The following is a 20266-nucleotide window of genomic DNA, read 5'->3' as shown; positions in this document are numbered from 1 at the left end:
CTCCTTCTCCTTCGGCAATCACTCTTAGCCAAGTAAGATTGTCTTTCATAAACACGGTTTCAACAATGTAAGTGACTGTGGAGGCCAATTCTGGATCGACATTTCCTTCCACAGTGGGGACATTGGTTTCTGGGCAGGAGTTGATCATGGTGTGGATTTGCCAAGCGTGCCTTCTTCTTAGCACATTTCTCCCTTGCATCCTGAGTTCAAGTGTCTTCAAAGCCCATGACACCTTTGGTAAAGGCTGTTCTCCAACTGGAGCACTTGCAGGCCAGTGTTTCCCAGCTGTCAGTGTTTATAGTACTTTTTTTATTATTTGTCTTGAGACAGTCTTTGAACCTCTTTTGTTGACCACCAGCATTACGCTTTCCATTTTTAAGTTCAGAATAGAGTAGTTGCTTTGGAAGACGATCATCAGGCATCCACACAACACAACTGGTCCAACAAAGTTGATGTTGAAGAATCATTGCTTTGACACTGGTGGTGCACTATGGGGAGGCGGGAAGAGATAGCTTAGTGGTGCATGCAGAAGCCCCTAGATTCAATTCTCAAATAGATCTGGGGTGGACAGAAAGTCCCTTGTCCCAAGTCTCCAGATGTTTTGTCTCTTAGTGGCAAATTCAGTGAATGCTGAAGGGCTGGCATGGTTGGGGAGCAATGTGAGCTGGCATAGCAGCCCATAGGAAGGGTGCCAACTTGGAGAAAACATTGGGTGGGGACCAGATAAGCCCCACTCCACATAATTGATCACAAGATGCAACACATACACACCATTTGAATGGCAATGCCCATCAACTTGGGGGTAGCGAGCCCCTCAGATATTTTACTGAGACCTCAGCTCCTAGGAATTGCCTCCTATAGCCCTTAGTAAGAGTATAAGATTGTAAGAGCCCTGCTGGGTCAGAGGAAGGGCCCATCTTGTCCAGAATACTGCTATCAAGGAACCCAACCAGATGCTTATGGGAATCCTGCAAGCTGAAGCAGACACCACTGGGCTCTCCCCACCTGTGGTTCCCAGCAGCTGATTTCAAAGGCATGCAGCCTCTGACAGTGGAGGTAGAACACGAAGGGTCCTTGCTTAGTGGTGAAGCAGAGGTTTTGCAAACATAGAGGCCCTGGTTCAACCTCTAGCATGTCCTGCTATAAAGGAGCTCCAAGTCCCTGACAAGCCACTGTGGTGCTAATTAGAACAGACAGAACTGGGCTGGGTGGTATAAGGCAGCTGGCAGCACACATACAATGATTGCTGAAAGGGGTATTGGAACAGGTCTGTACCCACAGCAGGGAGAACTTGTACCGCCGTTGAGACTGGAATTTCAGCCCAAAGTTGTCAGCACTGTTGACTTCAAAAGCTGACACTGACAGCCAGAGGGATTTTTTTTTAAATGTACTATATAAGGACACACACAAAGAACAGACATTAAACTGTAGGCAATGGAATATTAATTGATATAATAAAGACACAGGTGTAGAGGCTGACATTTCTGCTTGTGTAGGGTAGGGAGATCTGGCAGAGGCCATTGCAGTGAATGGGATGCTTTACGGCCTATGGACAAGGATAATAGGACTTGTAGTTGAGCAACATCTGCAGAGCCTTAGGCTCCTGTTTTATAAAGGCAGATGTGGCTCCTAGTGCAATCCTATGTTGCATTTATACCTCCTGGAAAGGGCCCCAAATCATGAGATCATAGAATTGTAGAGTTGGAAGGGACCCCAAAGGTTTATCTAGTCCAACCCCCTGCAATGCAGGAATGGATACCACAAAGGGCCTCTTGGGTGAGAAACAGGACTCAGTCAGGGTGCTACGTTCCCTTGTAAGCTATGGTATACTTGTGTTGGCATTAGGGATTGGGTGGGGATGCAACTTGGTTCTCGTTTAAAAGCAAACCTACCTAATTCACACTTTTCAAAACCATACATACATAAACCGAAAAACACAGCCATCCTTCAAAATCCATGTTTTCTGAATTTTGCAGTACAGTTCTCCGGCAATGCAATGAGTGCAAAAAAAAAACATACATTGTAGGATGAAGTGTGCATAAAATATTTGTATTCATGAAAACAGCATGCAAAAATGTATTACATATGGGGAAATTGCTTTGCAAAAAAAATTGTGTATATACTGAGAAACATAGGCACTAAAATGCTGCTGAATTTCCATGAGGATGTAAAACAAAATAAACAAAATGCACACTGATGTAGAAATATTGTATTTTTCTGTCTATAAGATGTCCCCATGTATAAGACTATTTGGGAGGACTTCGATTTAAGAAAATGGGGGGAGATGGCCCAAAGTATAAGATGCCCCCTAATTTTTTACATTGTTTTTAAAGAAAAAACCTAATCTTATACACAGAAAAATACGGTATCATGAGCTGAAAATAAGAGTGGAATAATGATAAACTAATGGAGAGAAACCGAAACTGACAGATTTTCCCATCCCTTGTTGCTGGGCTAAATCTTTAACATGTGGGGTGGGATAGGCTGATATGATTTTGGCTTCCTGTTCCGTTCCCCCCGCTTGCATGTAATGGTTCCTTCCATATATGGCTACCATGAATGGCAACATCAGCACGCCACTCTGTGATTGGTGTATGCCACTAGTGTTGCCGTGGTGGTCAAAGTCTCTGCCTTGGTTTTTTGCCCAGAGTGATGTCATTTTCTTCCCAACCTCATCACTGGGATTGCACAGGTTCCCAGCTAAGCTGCTCCAAAATTCTGCCAGCACCAGCTGAGCGCCATCACTGTGGCCAGTGGTGGAGCTTCATGCTCCGGCCCGGGGGGCAGAGAGCAGGCGGGGGAAGGGCTGCTGCGTGTCCCAGGGCATGGCGTGCCACCTGCGGGGGCATGGCTCCCAGCGTGGGCGGGGGGGCAGCAGCAATAGCACCCCACCGGGATCACACTGCCAGGGGTGGTGCGCTCCCCTCGTACTCCTCTTCCTCAGCCAGTGACTGGGATCACTGGCAAACCGCAAAGACATTCAGAAAGGTTGTTACATTTCAGGAGTCCATGAAGTCCACATCTGTATTCATTCCATTATCTTTTGTATTGAGCAACCACAACTCAAAATTGAACTGAATTCCCAGGCAAGTCTTTTAATGATGCTGTACAGATTTTCGTTATGGACAAGGGCTGAGAGGTCAGGGGAGAGAGAGAGAAATAGAAGGAGGTTCACCCGGAACTGACAAACTGGCTCTTGACCCTAATCGTATTTCTATGTAAGTTTAGTTAAGATCTCAGGGATCTTCAAAGGAAAGAGAGGCTCACATACATACAAGAAACACACACACACACACACACACACACACACACACACACACGAGCACTGCAAATCAATATGTTCTCCCTATTGATTCTTGAAGGGTAACAGAATGTCTGGGGTCAAACGGCGCTCCTTAGGTAGAATGCAAGCATGACACACATAGGTGACAAGTTTCTTAGGGATGTGAATAGGGCATGATTTTAACAAATGGCCTCTTTGCTGTTGCAAAACATCCATGTAAGGGGCACACTTTATCCCAGAGAAGGAGCAGCGAGAAAGGGATGTTTAACCTTTCCCTTGAACAGAGAGAAAAAGACAAAACAGCAGCAACAACCACAACACACAAACTCTGAAAATCCCTCTACCTCTGTAGAGGGATGTGTAAGGTGGATGTGACAAAGGCCACATCCACCTTACATTTAAAAACACAATGATACCACTTTAAAACATGGCTTTCCATTAAGAATTCTGGAAGCTGTAGTTTGTTAAAGGTGCTGAGAGTTGTTAGAAGACCCCATATCCTCCTCATAGGGGTACAGTTAGCCAAGTACCCTGGAAGAGAGATTAACTGTTCAATCACTCTGGGAATCGTAGCTCGCCTAACAAAATCTAGCTACACCTCCCAGAATTCTTTGGGTGAAGCCATGGCTGTGCCTAAAATGTATGTGTCCAAAGACAAGAGCCTGGGATCCTGTAAAGGTAAAAATAGGTCTGGGGATTTTTCAGGAGGAAAAAATTGGGGAGGGAAATTCTCAGCTTTTCCTTGGGGCAAAGTAACCTTTCCTGAAGATGATTTGCAAAGGGCTACTGCTACTGCTGCTTTGTGATATGTAGCTATGGTGCAATGTAATCTGCACTTTTTACACCATAATTGCATTACAGTTATACAGTTGCATTGTTGTTATGTTGTTGTTGTTGTTGTTGTTGTTGTTGTTGTTGTTGTTGTTGTTACTACACCTTCTCCCCAGACCATGACTTAGGTACCTTACACAAATTAAAACAACACAAATAAACTACAAAAAGCTGTTAACATATAAAGGATATTTGTTAAAAAAAAGTAGTTAAACTCTCATAGAATTAAATCAGTATAAAAAACAACTATATTAAAATAAGATAATAAAAACAGCACAGAACTATTAAAATCCCCTTTAAAAACAGCCTGTTCCCAAAGCCTGTCACAATAAAGCTGTATTCACCTCCCACTGTAAGGACAAGGAGGGAGCCCCAAAAGAGTTCCAAAGCCTGGGAGCAACCACCAAGAAGGCTGTCTTGCTGGGAAGTTTTTGCCTCTGCACATTAGTCTGAGAATGTTCTGATCAGTTCACATTGAGTTCAGTACCCTGATCTGTTCTTAACACATTGTTGACCACATCTACGGAACGCGATTGTTATGTTCTGTCATGTCATGCAATATCAATCATTAGTAATAGTTTAAGTCTTGATATTCAATCACTAGTTATAATTTAATTAGGAGGTTTTCATGCCTGTGCTCCCTTTCCCAGCCTTTAATCTGATTAATGCCTATATGTAACCTTTGCTTTGTACTTGAGTTAACCAATCAGTAATAAGCACATACGTGGCAATTGCTGTAATATTCAATAAAAGGGACTCCTCGAGGCTTGCTCAAGAGATGCCTCCCACATGACACTTGCTACTCGTCTGTCGGTTATTTCAACCCAACACTGTCTCCCATGTCTCCACCCCCCAAGTGTGAGGATGGTGGGTCAGAGAAAAGGGCCTCCCCAAAGATCTCAGAGCCTGTGCAGGTTCTGATGAGGGAATACAGCTTTTCATATAGCCTGGACCTAAGCTCCTGTACTCACATAAGAACCATTTTAGCACATAAGTGCTTGAGGTGGGGAATGGGGCAACAGATATAACCTCTCCATATTTTTTTATATACATGCACAAAATATTGGAATTGACGCATAAGACTTGGGGGCATGACCCTAAATTAGAAAGTTTGTATCCTACAACATTTGGGGAACATGTGGCAGACTCCATTATCCATCATTCCTGGCCAGTAGCCATTCTGGCTGGGGCTGATGGGAACTGGAGTCCAACAACATCAGAGGGGGGCAGGTTTCTCTCACCCCTGCTGTTTATCCACAGCTCCCAATCCTTCTCTTTCCCTGTTCATAATAATAATAATAATAATAATAATAATAATAATAATAATAATAATTTATTATTTGTACCCCGCCCATCTGGCTGGGTTTCCCCAGCCACTCTGGGCAGCTTCCAACAAAGATGAAAATACACTAAAATGTCACATATTAAAAACTTCCCTGAACAGGGCTGCCTTCAGATGTCTTCTGAATGTCAGGTAGTTGTTTATCACTTTGACATCTGATGGGAGGGTGTTCCACAGGGAGGGCGCCACTACCGAGAAGGCCCTCTGCCTGGTTCCCTGTAACTTGGCCTCACGCAGTGAGGGAACCGCCAGAAGGCCCTCGGAGCTGGACCTCAGTGTCCGGGCAGAACGATGGGGGAGGAGACGCTTCTTCAGATATACTGGACCGAGGCCGTTTAGGGCTTTAAAGGTCAGCACCAACACTTTGAATTGTGCTCGGAAACGTACTGGGAGCCAATGTAGGTCTTTCAAGACCGGTGTTATATGGTCTCTGCGGCTGCTCCCAGTCACCAGTCTAGCTGCTGCATTCTGGATTAGTTGTAGTTTCCGGGTCACCTTCAAAGGTAGCCCCACGTAGAGCATGTTGCAGTAGTCCAAGATGGAGATAACCAGAGCATGCACCACTCTGGCGAGACTGTCCGAGGGCAGATAGGGTCTCAGCCTAAGTACCAGATGGAGCTGGTAAACAGCTGCCCTGGTTACAGATTTGTCCTGTGCCTCCATGGACAGCTGTGAGTCTAAAATGACTCCCAGGCTGTGCACTTCAGGGGCACAGTTACCCCATTCAGGACCAGGGAGTCCTCCACACCTGCCCGCCTCCTGTCCCCCCAAAACAGTACTTCTGTCTTGTCAGGATTCAACCTCAATCTGTTAGCCGCCATCCATCCTCCAACCGCCTCCAGACACTCACACAGGACCTTCACCGCCTTCACTGGTTCTGATTTGAAAGAGAGGTAGAGCTGGGTATCATCCGCATACTGATGAACACCCAGCCCAAACCCCCTGATGATCTCTCCCAGCGGCTGCATATAGATGTTGAAAAGCATGGGGGAGAGGACAGAACCCTGAGGCACCCCACAAGTGAGAGCCCAGGGGTCTGAACACTCATCCCCCACCACCACTTTCTGAACACGGCCCAGGAGGAAGGAGCAGAACCACTGTATGACAGTGTCCCCAGCTCCCAGCCCCTCAAGACGGTCCAGAAGGATGTTATGGCCGATGGTATCAAACGCCGCTGAGAGATCCAGCAGAACTAGGAAACAGCTCTCACCTTTGTCCCTAGCTCGCCGGAGATCATCAACCAGTGTGACCAAGACAGTTTCAGTCCCATGATGAGCCCTGAATCCCGACTGGAAGGGATCCACAAGTATGAATGTAGGTTAGAGAGTTTTCTCTTTGACTTGTCCGCATGCAGTGACAGAGTGCAGGAGAAGACCCTTTACGTTAACGCCTGATTATGACTTTTTTAAAAAATGCAGGGGCTAAATACAGTGGTACCTTGGGTTAAGAACTTAATTCGTTCTGGAGGTCCGTTCTTAACATGAAACTGTTCTTAACCTGAGGTACCACTTTAGCTAATGGGGCCTCCCACTGCCGCCGCACCACCGCTGCACGATTCTGTTCTCATCCTGAAGCAAAGTTCTTAACCCGAGGTACTATTTCTGGGTTAGCGGACTCTGTAACCTGAAGCGTCTGTAACCTGAAGCGTCTTTAACCCGAGGTACCACTGTACTTGCTTTTTTTTTAAGGCAGAGGTTAAATACTTGCTGTGTCCTTCTGGAACTGTGAAATCCAAAAGCCAAAGAGAAATAGCCAAGAAAACAAACCTTCCGGAGCTAATCTCCTGGCTGCATTTTGCTTCAGCACTTTCTGCTGAGAACAGCAAGTATCTCATTATCCTCCTTCGACTCTTAAATTGGACTGGGCAGATAGTGGAATATATAGTGTGTTATCTAACAGCACACATCCAGAAAGAAGCTACAGTCCTGTCTCAACCGGGGCAAAACCAGAAGCACCTGGTCTCTGGCCAAGGAGCCTCGTGACTGAAATGCAGATCTTGCAATTCCTAGTCCAACATTCAAATACAGGGCTCACCAACCTTTTGTGGGCCAATGGCCACAGCTGGAATTCTGAGAAAGGTCTGTGGGGTCCCTTCAAAAAAGGACTTCTGGGGTAGCATAGTACATACTATCACAGCTTGTTGGCTCTTCGGGCCATAGCATAACACAAAATGGCCATCACATCTAAAGGAGAAGAAAAAGCAAAGCCTCAAAATGTGGTGGGCATGCCCCCCACAAATTAAATAGCACCTATACCACCCACTCTCACATTACCCACAGTGAGAAACTCTTTGCACCTCTCCTCTGTTCAAGACAGATGGGAAGGAAACACTAGAGCTCATGGAATAATAGTAGAATACATGTGCATCCAATGGATATGTTGGAAGATTCAAGAAAGATATGCAGTGCGTAGTTAAACTATGGAGACCACTTCTATAGGAGGCAGTGATGAACGCTTACTTGGATGGCTTTAAAAGTGGGTTGAACAAATTCATAGGGGAGGGCGCTATCAAAGGCCACGATGGATTCAACATATGTTTCTGAATACTGTTACAGTTGCTGGAAGCCACAGAGGGGAGTGTGCTCTTGCAGGGGTGCAGTACAGGTTCTCAGCACCTGGATAATGCTTGTGTGTGCTGGGGACAGGTGGAGGGAGCAGAGGGTGGTTGTGGCAGCCCAAGCCCTCCCCACCAACTGAGCTGTGGCAGTCTGAGAGAGTGTCAGGGAATGGTCTAAACAGGAGGATTGGGAAATGTATCCTCAGTCAGATCAGTTTCTCTCCGAAGAGGAGAAGAGGGAGGAGATTTGCCCCCCTTCTCCCCAGCTGCTTCAACAGGAGAGAGAGAGGAGAATGCTGCACAGCGTCCTCGAGCTACGAGTTAGTGGAAGAAGAAGGGGAAGGGAGAGAACAGCCAGCAGAAACATCCCTAGAGAGCCTGTGCAACACACCCCTCCCCTCTGGCTCTTAAAGGTAAAGGTAAAGGGACCCCTGACCATTAGGTGCAGTTGTGGCCGACTCTGGGGTTGTGGCGCTCATCTCGCTTTATTGGCCGAGGGAGCCGGCGTACAGCTTCCGGGTCATGTGGCCAGCATGACTAAGCCACTTCTGGCGAACCAGAGCAGCACACGGAAACGCTGTTTACCTTCCCGCTGGAGCGGTACCTATTTATCTACTTGCACTTTGACATGCTTTCGAACTGCTAGGTTGGCAGGAGCTGGGACAGAGCAACAGGAGCTCACCCCATTTCAGGTATTCGAACCTCCGGCCTTCTGAACGGCAAGTCCTAGGCTCTGTGGTTTAACTCACAGCGCCACCCGCGTCCAGGCTCTTAGGTCTCTCTATATTAGAGAACAGAGAGTGCAGAGAACTTCCCGTTGGCACCCAAGGTGTTGTTGGGGATGAAAGGGAAAGAGTAGCCAACACCTCTTTTTGTTGTGAAATGGATTCTTCCTTTGCAACCAGATGAGTGAATAAAAAGGACTATAAAATGCAAACTGCTTGAGATTCTTGCCTATGAAGTTACCGGGCGAGGAGAGGACTCTCCACACATGACAGCGAGGCGAGCAGTGGGGAGAAAGAAAGAGGCTCAAAGCCACCCCACAATGAGGGCAGACCTGAGGGCTGTGACGCCCCAATCGAAAAGGAGCAGGTAGCTGCCAGAGTCTCTCCTCTCCTCTATGGGTAGTGGTTGCGCCCTCTCCTTTCCTCCCTCTCAGCTGGTCCAGGGGTAGGGCACATGTGGGACCTTCACAGCCATGAGGAAAAGGAGGCAGTGCCACTGCCCCAGTCTTGAAGGCCAGGCCAGGCCAGGCAGCAGCTTGATGAGTGACAGAGCCTGTCATTGAGGCACCTGGTTGCACCCCCTTGCACCTGTTCAAAAAATTGTGCCCAGGCCTCCCCATGCTATGTCTCTGGGCTCTTTTCCTTGGGTCCTGCTTACCGGTTTCCCACAGGCATCCATGAGATGGGCCACTGGCCTGATCCAGCCGGCTCTTCTTATCTTCTTATGAGGGTCAGCATCCAGTCCTGGCACTTAGAAAAATGTGGGCATGTTCAAGGGGTGGGAGGTTTAATGGAGAAGATGCTGAGCCAGGGGAGGGGGGCGTCCCCAGCTGGTGCATCTCATCCTCTCCATGACATACACAATAGCATCTAAAGAGGGAGGTCCCCAGAAGACCATTAAGTTCATTGTCTAAAAGAATGTTTCTCAAACTTTTCTAGGTCACCACCCTCTTGGTTCCATAGACTCATCCCGGGTGCATGATTACCCTATAAAAAGTATTATTCATAATAGCAGTTTGTACAAGCTACTGAGGAAGATAATAGCGCAGTAAAATTTAGTAACAATTACTTGCACATTGGTTCAAAATCTTATTAAAACTATTTAGTTTATTTAATTCAACGAAATTGCTGATCTCAATCCAGTGATACCAGCTTTTTAAGGTCTGATTGTCAAGCACCCTCTTGCTGCCCCCTTGCCCATAGCTGTCAACTTTTCCCTTTTCTTGTGAGGAATCCTATTCAGAATAAGGGAATTTCCCTTTAAAAAAGGGAAACGTTGACAGCTATGCCCTTGCCTCTTAGCAATCCTCAGTAACGCCACTGCCCCCAAGGGCAATTTGGGAACCACCGGTCTAAAATTACCATGGTGGCTGAGGTGCCAGGATGGTGACCCTTGCAATCTAACAATTTCGCTGTCCTGACACTCTTTTATTCTCCTGCTGCTGCTTTGATCTCCTTATTTTGTATTTCATGGTGAAGTCACATACTTATGATGCTTTATAAATGTATATAATTAAGCCACCTTGAGAGAGCTGTTTGCAGAAAGACAGCATATAGGTTTTTAAGAATTAATTAGCTAGCTAGTTAGCAAATGGGGTATTCAGGTCTCCCTTACCTCCAGCAATGTTAATGCTCAGCATACTTGGATAGCCCGTTAGGCAATTGCAACAAGGAAGTGGTAGAACAGAAATCACCCACACCTGCTTTCCCGGACTCCCCTCCTCTCTCCTCCATCCCCTCCCCAGCTGTAGAGCAGAGCCTTGAAGCTCTGGCATTTCTCCCACTTAAGGGTTCACAATGGGTCACCTTGAAGCGAACAGGAAGGGGCCAGCCCTGACACATTTTTGCAGCCAGGGACATGATTGAAATTTTCTGCCTGTGAAGCAAATAATTACTTTACAAGACACATGCTTATACGGACGGGGGGGGGATGTGTCACTGGTGTGTGTGTGTGTGTGTGTGCATGTGAGAGACGGCAGCGTGGGGAGAGGCATGCTGATGCTTCATTTTATGAACTGCCTCTGGAATCTAGGAGTATACAGTGTATGTGTTAGCACTGATGTAAACAGAACGGTTATTGTGCATAGCATGCAGCCATTGTGCACAGTCACCGGAATTCACAGAGAATGCGCACAGGATTTACCCATGAACAGGGAATTGTGCACATTTCCTTGTCAATATACGAAGCAGCATGGGAGAGAGGGGAAAGAGGCATGGGGAGTCTATGGGCTCTATCCTGCATCGTCACAGGAGGAACATTCCCCACCCTGTTATCTTCAATCAATGAAGGAAGCCAGAAGGCATGGTCATGTGTTATCCATGCCTATCGAAGACAGTCCTGTCCCACCAAGAACTGCAGCAAGGGATTTCTGGAGGGGGGATATATTTCACTGGCTCTACTCCAGGCATGCATTGCCACCAAAAGGGACACATCAAAGGGTTTCTTCCCTTTGGATTACCACCTAATAGAAGCACCTGAAGCTCCCTTATACTGAGTCAGGCCATCTGAATACCCAGCTCTGTGGGTACACTGACTGGCAACAGCTCTGTAGTAAGTCAGGCAGGAGTCTTTCCCAACCACAGCTGGAGAAGCAAGAGATTCAACCTAAGGCTTTTGGCATGCAAAGCATGTGTTCTATGGCTGAGCTACAGCCCTTCCTTGGGGAGTAGCAAGGTCAAAGGCCATCCTCTGAGCTGGAATTTGGTTTGCTCCCCAACCCCAATCCCCCTTCCCACAAGGTGCTTAGCAATATCAAACAGAGTGTTTTTGCTCCACCTGGAGTACTTCATTTCCGCCGTTGTGTATTGATTGCGGGATATATATTATTAATTTATTGGGGGTTTTCTGTTTTGATTTGTAAGCTACCTTGGGACTTTTACATTTGAAAAGGGCTGGATGAAAACATTTTTAAATGTTAGGGCAGTGAATAAGCCTTCCGTTGTGAGTGTTTACCTCTGTGTTTTCCTGCTGCTCCCACAAGGCTTAACTCTTCCGAATGTGGACGCCCCCCCAGATCCAACAACAACTTTCAACACCACAACAGAACCTTTCCCCTTACCTCCATGCCTCCCTGTCTTCCCCACCTAGCCGAGGGCACACCAAGAGTCCTCTTCCCATTCCCGACACTCATTATGTTTGTATTGATGGCCTTCCACCTCCCCGTTCTGCCAGAAGATTCAAAGGCACAGACCTTTGCGGCGTGAGTGAATGGTTTTTGTCAGTATTCAGTGTGTTACAGGAGAAAGCATAATACATTCTGGCACTCAATTGAATATGACATGATAATGAATGTTAACATCATGTGCGCCCCTTTGCCAACAGAGGGGAAAGTCATGTTAGATTACAGCTAAACACGGCAGCAGGGTGAATTCCATTTGCCTGCTTCTCTGTCTCTCTCCCGCCTACTTCCCTGCACTCAATCTCAGCCCGAGAGATACCATTACTGCTGTCTGGCAATCACAGAGATGGCCACTGATCCATACAGGAGCTCAGCTGCTCTGCTCCTTTGAATTAGGGCTTGTGCGCATGTCTCCCCATGTTCCTGCACTCTTCTTCAAGGCTGGGCACATGGCTTGTCTAGGAACCCACGGGGTTAACCAGAAGGCAGGCTGCTGTTGAGATGGCATTTTGGCAGGTGCAGCTTTTTTCAGCTCTATATTTTTTTTTGGGGGGGGACACTTGCCCCCACATGGCCTCTTCTCCATAACTAAGAAAGGTACCTGTTTGGGAGGGGCCATCTCTATGGATGTGTACACAGAAGGTCCTAGGTTCAAAATTCAGTAAAAGGGATCTCAGGTGTTGGAGAAAGCCTTAGTCTGAGATCTTGGGGAGCTATAATGTGTAGGGTAAGCACAGTAGGGGGAGAGGGTTTTTGTGCTTGGGTCGTGCTTGAGGGTTTCCCAAAAAGGGCACTTAGTTGGCCACTGTGAGAACAGGATGCTGGACTAGATAGGGCATTGGCCTGATCCAGCAGAGCTTTTCTTATGGTCTTATGATTTATTGATGCAATATAGAAGAAAAAGAGTTTGGGTTTGATATCCCGCTTTATCACTACCCGAAGGAGTCTAAAAGCGGCTAACATTCTCTTTTCCCTTCCTCCCCCACAACAAACACTCTGTGAGGTGAGTGGGGCTGAGAGACTTCAAAGAAGTGTGACTAGCCCAAGGTCACCCAGCAGCTGCATGTGGAGGAGCGGGGAAGCAAACCCGGTTCACCAGATTACGAATCTACGACTCTTAACCACTACACCACACTGGCTCTCCAGATATAACACCCTCCCAAAGGAGCCATGGATGGAAACCGCTTTGTCTGTCAGGGCAGACAGTTTTGAGCATGATGGGCCAATGGCCTGACTGAGTCATTAGGCAAGGATGGGGAACCTGTGTAACCCCAACCCCAGATATCATCCCAGCTCCCATCAGCCCCAGACAGGGTGGTCAATGGTCAGGGGAGATGGGAGTTGTGATCCAGCAACATCTAGAGGCTACCATATTGATTACATCTGAATTAAGCAATAGGCTGTGGTTCTCAAACTCCTTCTTTTCTCTGGGCCACACAATTCAAAATTTGCTCACACCATACCCAAATTTTTATTGAGAAGAAAAACACTGGAAACAAAAAAAAGAAATAACACCTTACAGTGCTTGATTTAGAACATAGAACAGGACTACTTTATAAAATGGTCATGGGACGTCCAGAAAGTATAAAACAATGCAGCTACCTAATAACATGAATCCTTCTCAAATATAATATTGATTGCCCTTGATTCCTCCTGTCACACTTGTCATTCTCACACCCTTGGAGGGCCACTGCTTTGGAGCAATAAGGTCTGAGTTAATTCTGAGTTAAGCAAGAATGTGTTCCTCTTTTTTAAATGCCACTTTGAAGCTCTCCTGCTTCCCGCAATACCACCCTACTCTTTTTATTTTTCTCCCACTCTGGGAAGCACGCATCAACTTTTGCATTTGTGATTCTCTCTCTCTCTCTCTCTCTCTCTCTATATATATATATATATATATATATATCTCAACTCAAAACAATTTACAAAAAGGTAAAACAGTAAAACTGTGAATAAGAAAAACTAACAACAATAATGTAAGTTTTCTGGAAAGTTATAATCGCAATAGAATAAAAAATAGATTCGCAGCCACCTTCTAAACATCTGGATAGGCTTGTCTAAACAAACCTTTTTTTTCTTTTTCTTTTTTGCAGGCACAGAAAACAGTACTGTGAAGGTGCCTGCCTAAAATCAATAGGCAGGGAGTTCCAAAATGTGAGTGCTAGCACACTAAAATATCGAGGTTTTTCCCCAATATATGTACCTTATTGATGTTTCGAATAAACATGGAAAGGCGAAATCCAACCAATGGTTAGTTGTAAGCTGTGAAACTGTTGATCTAAGCCCCATTTTCAGTTGTGGCTGGGTGGGGAGGGGAATAGCTTGAATGACACCTTGTCTTTAATAAAAGCTGCTAGGCACAAGTATATGTTTGTTTCCCCCATGTCAACAATCTGCAAACACACTTGGCACAGCAGCCAGGCTAAAGATAAGCAGGTCTAAGTCTGACTGATGATGGCATGGAAGATCTCCTGGGGACCTCACGTGCTTTGCTTTGAGATCCGAGACAGAAGAAAATTAATAATAATAATAATAATAATAATAATAATAATAATAATAATAATTTATTATTTGTACCCCGCCCATCTGGCTGGGTTTCCCCAGCCACTCTGGGCGGCTTCCACAGAAACCAAAAAACACTAAAATATCATACATTAAAAGCTTCCCTGAATAGGGCCGCCTTAAGATGTCTTCTGAATGTCAGGTAGTTGTCCTTCACCTTGACATCCAATGGGAGGGCATTCCACAGGGCGGGCGCCACCACCGAAAAGGCCCTCTGCCTGGTTCCCTGTAGCTTCGCTTCTCGTAATGAGGGAACCGCCAGAAGGCCCTCGGCGCTGGACCTCAGTGTCCGGGCAGAACGATGGGGGTGGAGACGCTCCTTCAGGTATACTGGGCCGAAGCCGTTTAGGGCTTTAAAGGTCAACACCAGCACTTTGAATTGTGCTCGGAAACGTACTGGGAGCCAATGTAGGTCTTTCAAGACCGGTGTTATGTGGTCTCGGCGGCCGCCCCCAGTCACCAGTCTAGCTGCCGCATTCTGGATTAGCTGTAGTTTCCGAGTCACCTTCAAAGGTAGCCCCACGTAGAGCGCATTGCAGTAGTCCAAGCGGGAGATAACTAGAGCATGCACCACTCTGGCCAGACAGTCCGCGGGCAGGTAGGGTCTCAGCCTGCGTACCAGGTGGAGTTGGTAGACAGCTGCCCTGGATACAGAATTGACCTGCGCCTCCATGGACAGCTGTGAGTCCAAAATGACTCCCAGGCTACGCACCTGGTCCTTCAGGGGCACAGTTACCCTATTCAGGACCAGGGAGTCCTCCACACCAGCCCGCCTCCTGTCCCCCAAAAACAGTACTTCTGTCTTGTCAGGATTCAACTTCAATCCATTAGCCGCCATCCATCCTCCAACCACCTCCAGGCACTCACACAGGACCTTCACCGCCTTCACTGGTTCTGATTTGAAAGAAAGGTAGAGCTGGGTATCATCTGCATATTGATGGACACCCAGTCCAAACCCCCTGATGATCTCTTCCAGCGGCTTCATGTAGATGTTAAAAAGCATGGGGGAGAGGACGGAACCCTGAGGCACCCCACAAGTGAGGGCCCAAGGGTCTGAACACTCATCCCCCACCACCACTTTCTGAACACGGCCCAGGAGGAAGGAGCGAAACCACTGTATAACAGTGCCCCCAGCTCCCAACCCCTCTAGACGGTCCAGAAGGATGTTATGGTCGATTGTATCAAAGGCCGCTGAGAGATCCAGCAGAACTAGGAAACAACTCTCACCTTTGTCCCTAGCTCGCCAGAGATCATCAACCAGTGCGACCAAGGCAGTTTCAGTCCCATGATGAGGCCTGAACCCTGATTGGAAGGGATCCAAATGGTCCGCATCCTCCAGGTGTGCCTGGAGTTGTTCAGCAACCACACGCTCAATCACCTTGCGCAAGAATGGAAGATTTGAGACTGGGCGATAGTTGGCCATACTGGCCGGGTCTAAAGATGGTTTTTTAAGAAGCGGTTTAATGACCGCCTCTTTCAGCGGATCTGGGAATGTTCCCTCACAGAGGGAAGCATTCACCACCCCGCAGAGCCCATCGCCCAGCCCTTCCCGGCTTGCTTTTATTAGCCAGGATGGGCAAGGATCAAGGAGACAGGTGGTTGGTTTCACGCGTCCAAGCAGCCTGTCCACATCCTCGGGGGTAACGGATTGAAATTGATTCCATGCAACTTGACCAGACAGGGCTCCAGCACTCTCCCGCCCCGGCCCTGCTCCCACGGTGGTGTCTAGCTCCTTCCGAATATGAGTGATTTTATCTGCAAAAAACTTTGCAAAATCGTTGCAGGAGATCTTGGGGTCTTTACAAGGCCCCGGTGGTAAAGGTGGTTCCGTTAAATTGCGGACCACCTGAAAGAGTCTCCTGCTACTATTTTCTGCAGATGCAATAGAGGCGGTGAAGAAAGTCTTCTTCGCCGTCGCTATCGCCACTTGGTAGGCTCGACGTTGAGCTCTAACCTGTGTCCGGTCAGATTCGGAGTGAGTTTTCTGCCACCGACGCTCTAGCCGTCTCAGCGATTGTTTCATCGCCCTCAGCTCCGAAGAAAACCACGGGGCTGTCCGGGCTCCATGCAATCGGAGAGGGCGCTTCGGAGCCAGACAGTCGATAGCCCTGGTTAACTCCGCATTCCAGCGGGCCACCAGGGAATCAGCTGAAAGGCCATCAACATGGGATAAAGCATCCCCTACCACTCTCTGGAAACCATTTGGATCCATTAAGTGGCGGGGGCGGACCATCCGAATTGGTCCCACCTCCCTGCAGAGGGGAAGGGTCGCGGAGAAGTCCAGTTGCACCAGGAAGTGATCTGACCATGGCACTTCTTTGGTTTCACTTTTACTTAGTGTCAGATCACCCACGTCACTAGAGGTGAATACCAGGTCTAAGGCATGTCCATGACTATGAGTTGGGCCCAACTTATTCAGGGACAGCCCCATGGAGGCCATGCTTTCCACGAAGTCCCGAGTGGCCCCTTGTAAGGTCGTGTCGGCGTGGATGTTAAAATCCCCTAGGACAACCAAACTAGGTGTCTCCAGGAGAACATCCGCCACGACCTGAAGCAGCTCGGACAGGGAATCCTTGGTGCAGCGGGGAGGTCGGTACACCAAAAGGAATCCTGTACTGCCCCTATTGCCCAACTTCCAGAACATGCACTCAGAAAACTGGGTCTTCCCAGTAGGACGCCTGGTGCAAACTAATGACTTCCTAAAAATCACTGCAACCCCCCCTCCCCGCCCACATGACCTGGGTTGCTGTGCATAAGAGAAACCTGGTGGGCAAGCGGCAGCAAGGACAGGCCCATCTGCCTCATTCAACCAGGTCTCTGTCACACAAGCCAGGTCAAATCCTCCATCCACAATCAGGTCGTGGATGGCAGTGGTTTTATTCATCATTGACCTGGCATTATACAGCAACACCTTCAGGTTATGTGGGTTTCCCCTGTTGATTCCAGTATCCATCTGGTCAAGGCCAGACCCGGAGGCAGGGATAGTCTTCAAACAACGACTAAACCTGCCTCCTCGGTAATGACATGGTCTGGTCTTAGCGTAACTCCGCCTCCTGCCCATGATCACCGAGATCGGATGTCCCAGTGCTTCCCCCCCTGTGGAGCTTGTCCCAGCCATCGTGTTGGCTGGGGCCTCACTCCCAGGCAGCCCCGATCCCGCCCCTTAAAAACAAAACACAAACTATACAGAACCAATAAAACAAAAGAAAACAAAAACATAACAATTATATTAAAATTAATCCCCAACCAAATATCCATTACACCCACCCACCCCAAACAAGAGAAAAAAGGGAAAAAAGAAATACAAATTTAAATTGCCACCGACTGCTTGAGGACATTTTAAAACACATTGGAACAGGGAAGCAATTGCAGAACACTTCCCAGCTTCCCCAAAAGTTTGTTCCCAATAAGGGCCTGGGCCACACCCCCTGGGCCAGTTGGAGAAGGCCCTGGAATATATGCAATATAATTGATATTTTTGAAATTTTGTTATTATTGTTTAGGGGTGCTAGGTGAGGGGTAGTGCCTCTGATGGGGGGGACACACATTATGCTTCATGTTTGCCTACCTCAACTCTGCACTCAACTCTCACCTTTGGCTCCTGGAAGCATGAAACAGAGGCCACAACCCAGGAATGGCTTCGAATGGCGGGCTAAACCAGCTCAGGGTAGCGGATGGGTCTCAAATCCTTGGTGAAGATAGGCTCCAGCAGATTGAGCAGACGAGACCGTCTGGCCCAACAGTCAAGAAGACAGTTTCTGCACATGCGCTAAAGAGACGTGAGGAGCAGGCGGGGCTCATCAACCTTCAAAGATAGCCCATCTAGGGGAAGAAAAACTCTGATCCTAAACCTCTGCTGTCATGTGGGACATCTTTAGGAGAAGAAAAGGCTAATTATTATTATTATTATTATTATTATTATTATTACCCCGCCCTCCCCAGCCAGAGCCTGGCTTAGGGCAGCTAACAATAAAAACATAACAGGGGTAAAAAAAAAAACAATTTAAAATAAAGGTTAAAATGCAGGTTAATGAGTAAATCCTACACAAATCTGGAGTGGAGTCCCTAAGGTGGTTGGATGGTGCCTTCCAACCAGTGAGCCAGTGTGGTGTAGTGGTTAAGAGCGGTAGACTCGTAATCTGGTGAACCGGGTTCGCTTCCCCGCTCCTCCACAGGCAGCTGCTGGGTGACCTTGGGCCAGTCACACTTCTCTGAAGTCTCTCAGCCCCACTCACCTCACAGAGTGTTTGTTGTGGGGGAGGAAGGGAAAGGAGATTGTTTGCCGCTTTGAGACTCCTTCGGGTAGTGATAAAGCGGGATATCAAATCCAAACTCCTCTTCTTCTCCTTATACACCTCCTTCTGGCTACTCCTGTTAGCCAAGGTGCTGCCAGACATATTGCTCTGCTTTCCTTTGGACTACATCAGTGAGGCTGAGAGGGGGGGGTGGTCTTGTAGTCTGGGCAGCCTAGACTACACCCCCAGGGGTGTCACTTCGGTGCTGCTAATGCAGTGATTTGATTTCACCCCTGGAGGTGCACTCCGTTGTCTCTCGAGGCAGACGGGTGCCAACAAAAGAAAATGTCCCCCCCCCTTATTTTATAAATGTTTTAATCATAAATAAATTATTGTGGCTGCATTCACGCCCAAGATTTAAAGCACATTTAATGCACATGGATGCTTGCAAAGAATCCTGGGAACTACAGTTTCCCCTTCAAAGAGCTACAACTCTCAGCACTCTTAAGAGGCCACAGTTGCCAGGGCAGTCATGTCTTTTAAATGCATTTTGAATGTATGGCATGTCGATGCAGCCCTGGACTTCTGTTTGGACTTTGCCACCCAGTGGTAAGCAAGGAGCATTGCAATTCTTGCCTACCTCACCTGCACAGCCCCACCTCCTTAATTCGGGCAGTTTAGAGGCATGCTATTTTTATTGCCTAGAAAGAAATGATGGTAGCAGTAAACCTATTGCATGACTACATCCATTGCATTGACAGGATGCAAAGCCCCCCTTATACCCCTGCAAAACTCACCTGGAGCCAGCATAGGTTAAGCAGCAGAGAAAGCTCCCTTAGATCCATTGATCCATCTAGCTAGCACTGCTTCCATTGACCAAGAGTGCCTCTCCGGGGTTTCAGCCATGAGTCTTTCCCAGCCTTACCAGAGATGTCTGGGACCTTTTGCAAGCAGAGCATGTGCTTTGCCAGGCCCTGGCAACTGGGAAAGAGCCACTTTCCCCCAAGCTAAAACCCAAGCAGAAGACTTTCTAATGCACAAGGTCCCTGCTTTCCCCTTATGACACAACTCAGCAGTGGATAAAGGAAAAGTTTCCTCCCTCTTTGATCACGCTAGAACTCATGGATCTCCAATGAAGCTGAGGGTTGGGAAATCCAGGAGGGATAAGAGAAAGTCCAGTTAAACTATGGAACTCACTCATGCAGCAGGAAGCAGCAATGGCCACCAACCTAGATGGCTTTAGAAGAGGTTTAGACAAATTCATGGATGAGAGGACTATTGATCTTGCTAGCCATGATAGCTGTGATCTACCTCTTAGTTGGAGGCAGCAGTGCCTCTGAATACCATATGTAGAAACTACAGGAGGGGAGAGGGCTCTTGTGTTTGAATCCTGCTTGTTGGCTTCCCACGGACAACTGATGAGAACAGGATGCTGGACTAAATGGGGCATTGGCCTGATCCAGCAAGCTCTTCTCATGTTCTTTTGTTCTTTCACATGCCCAAACCATCTTTATCACTGCCGGCACCTCCATTTCTATAGCACTTTACAATGTTCATCCAGGGGCTTAGAAGCCTAAACAGCTACTCCGTTCATAAGATCACAGCAGAAGCC

Source organism: Podarcis vaucheri (assembly GCF_965113315.1).
Source record: "Podarcis vaucheri genome assembly, chromosome: 15".
Lineage (NCBI taxonomy): Eukaryota > Metazoa > Chordata > Lepidosauria > Squamata > Lacertidae > Podarcis > Podarcis vaucheri.
This window is presented reverse-complemented; position numbering follows the sequence as displayed.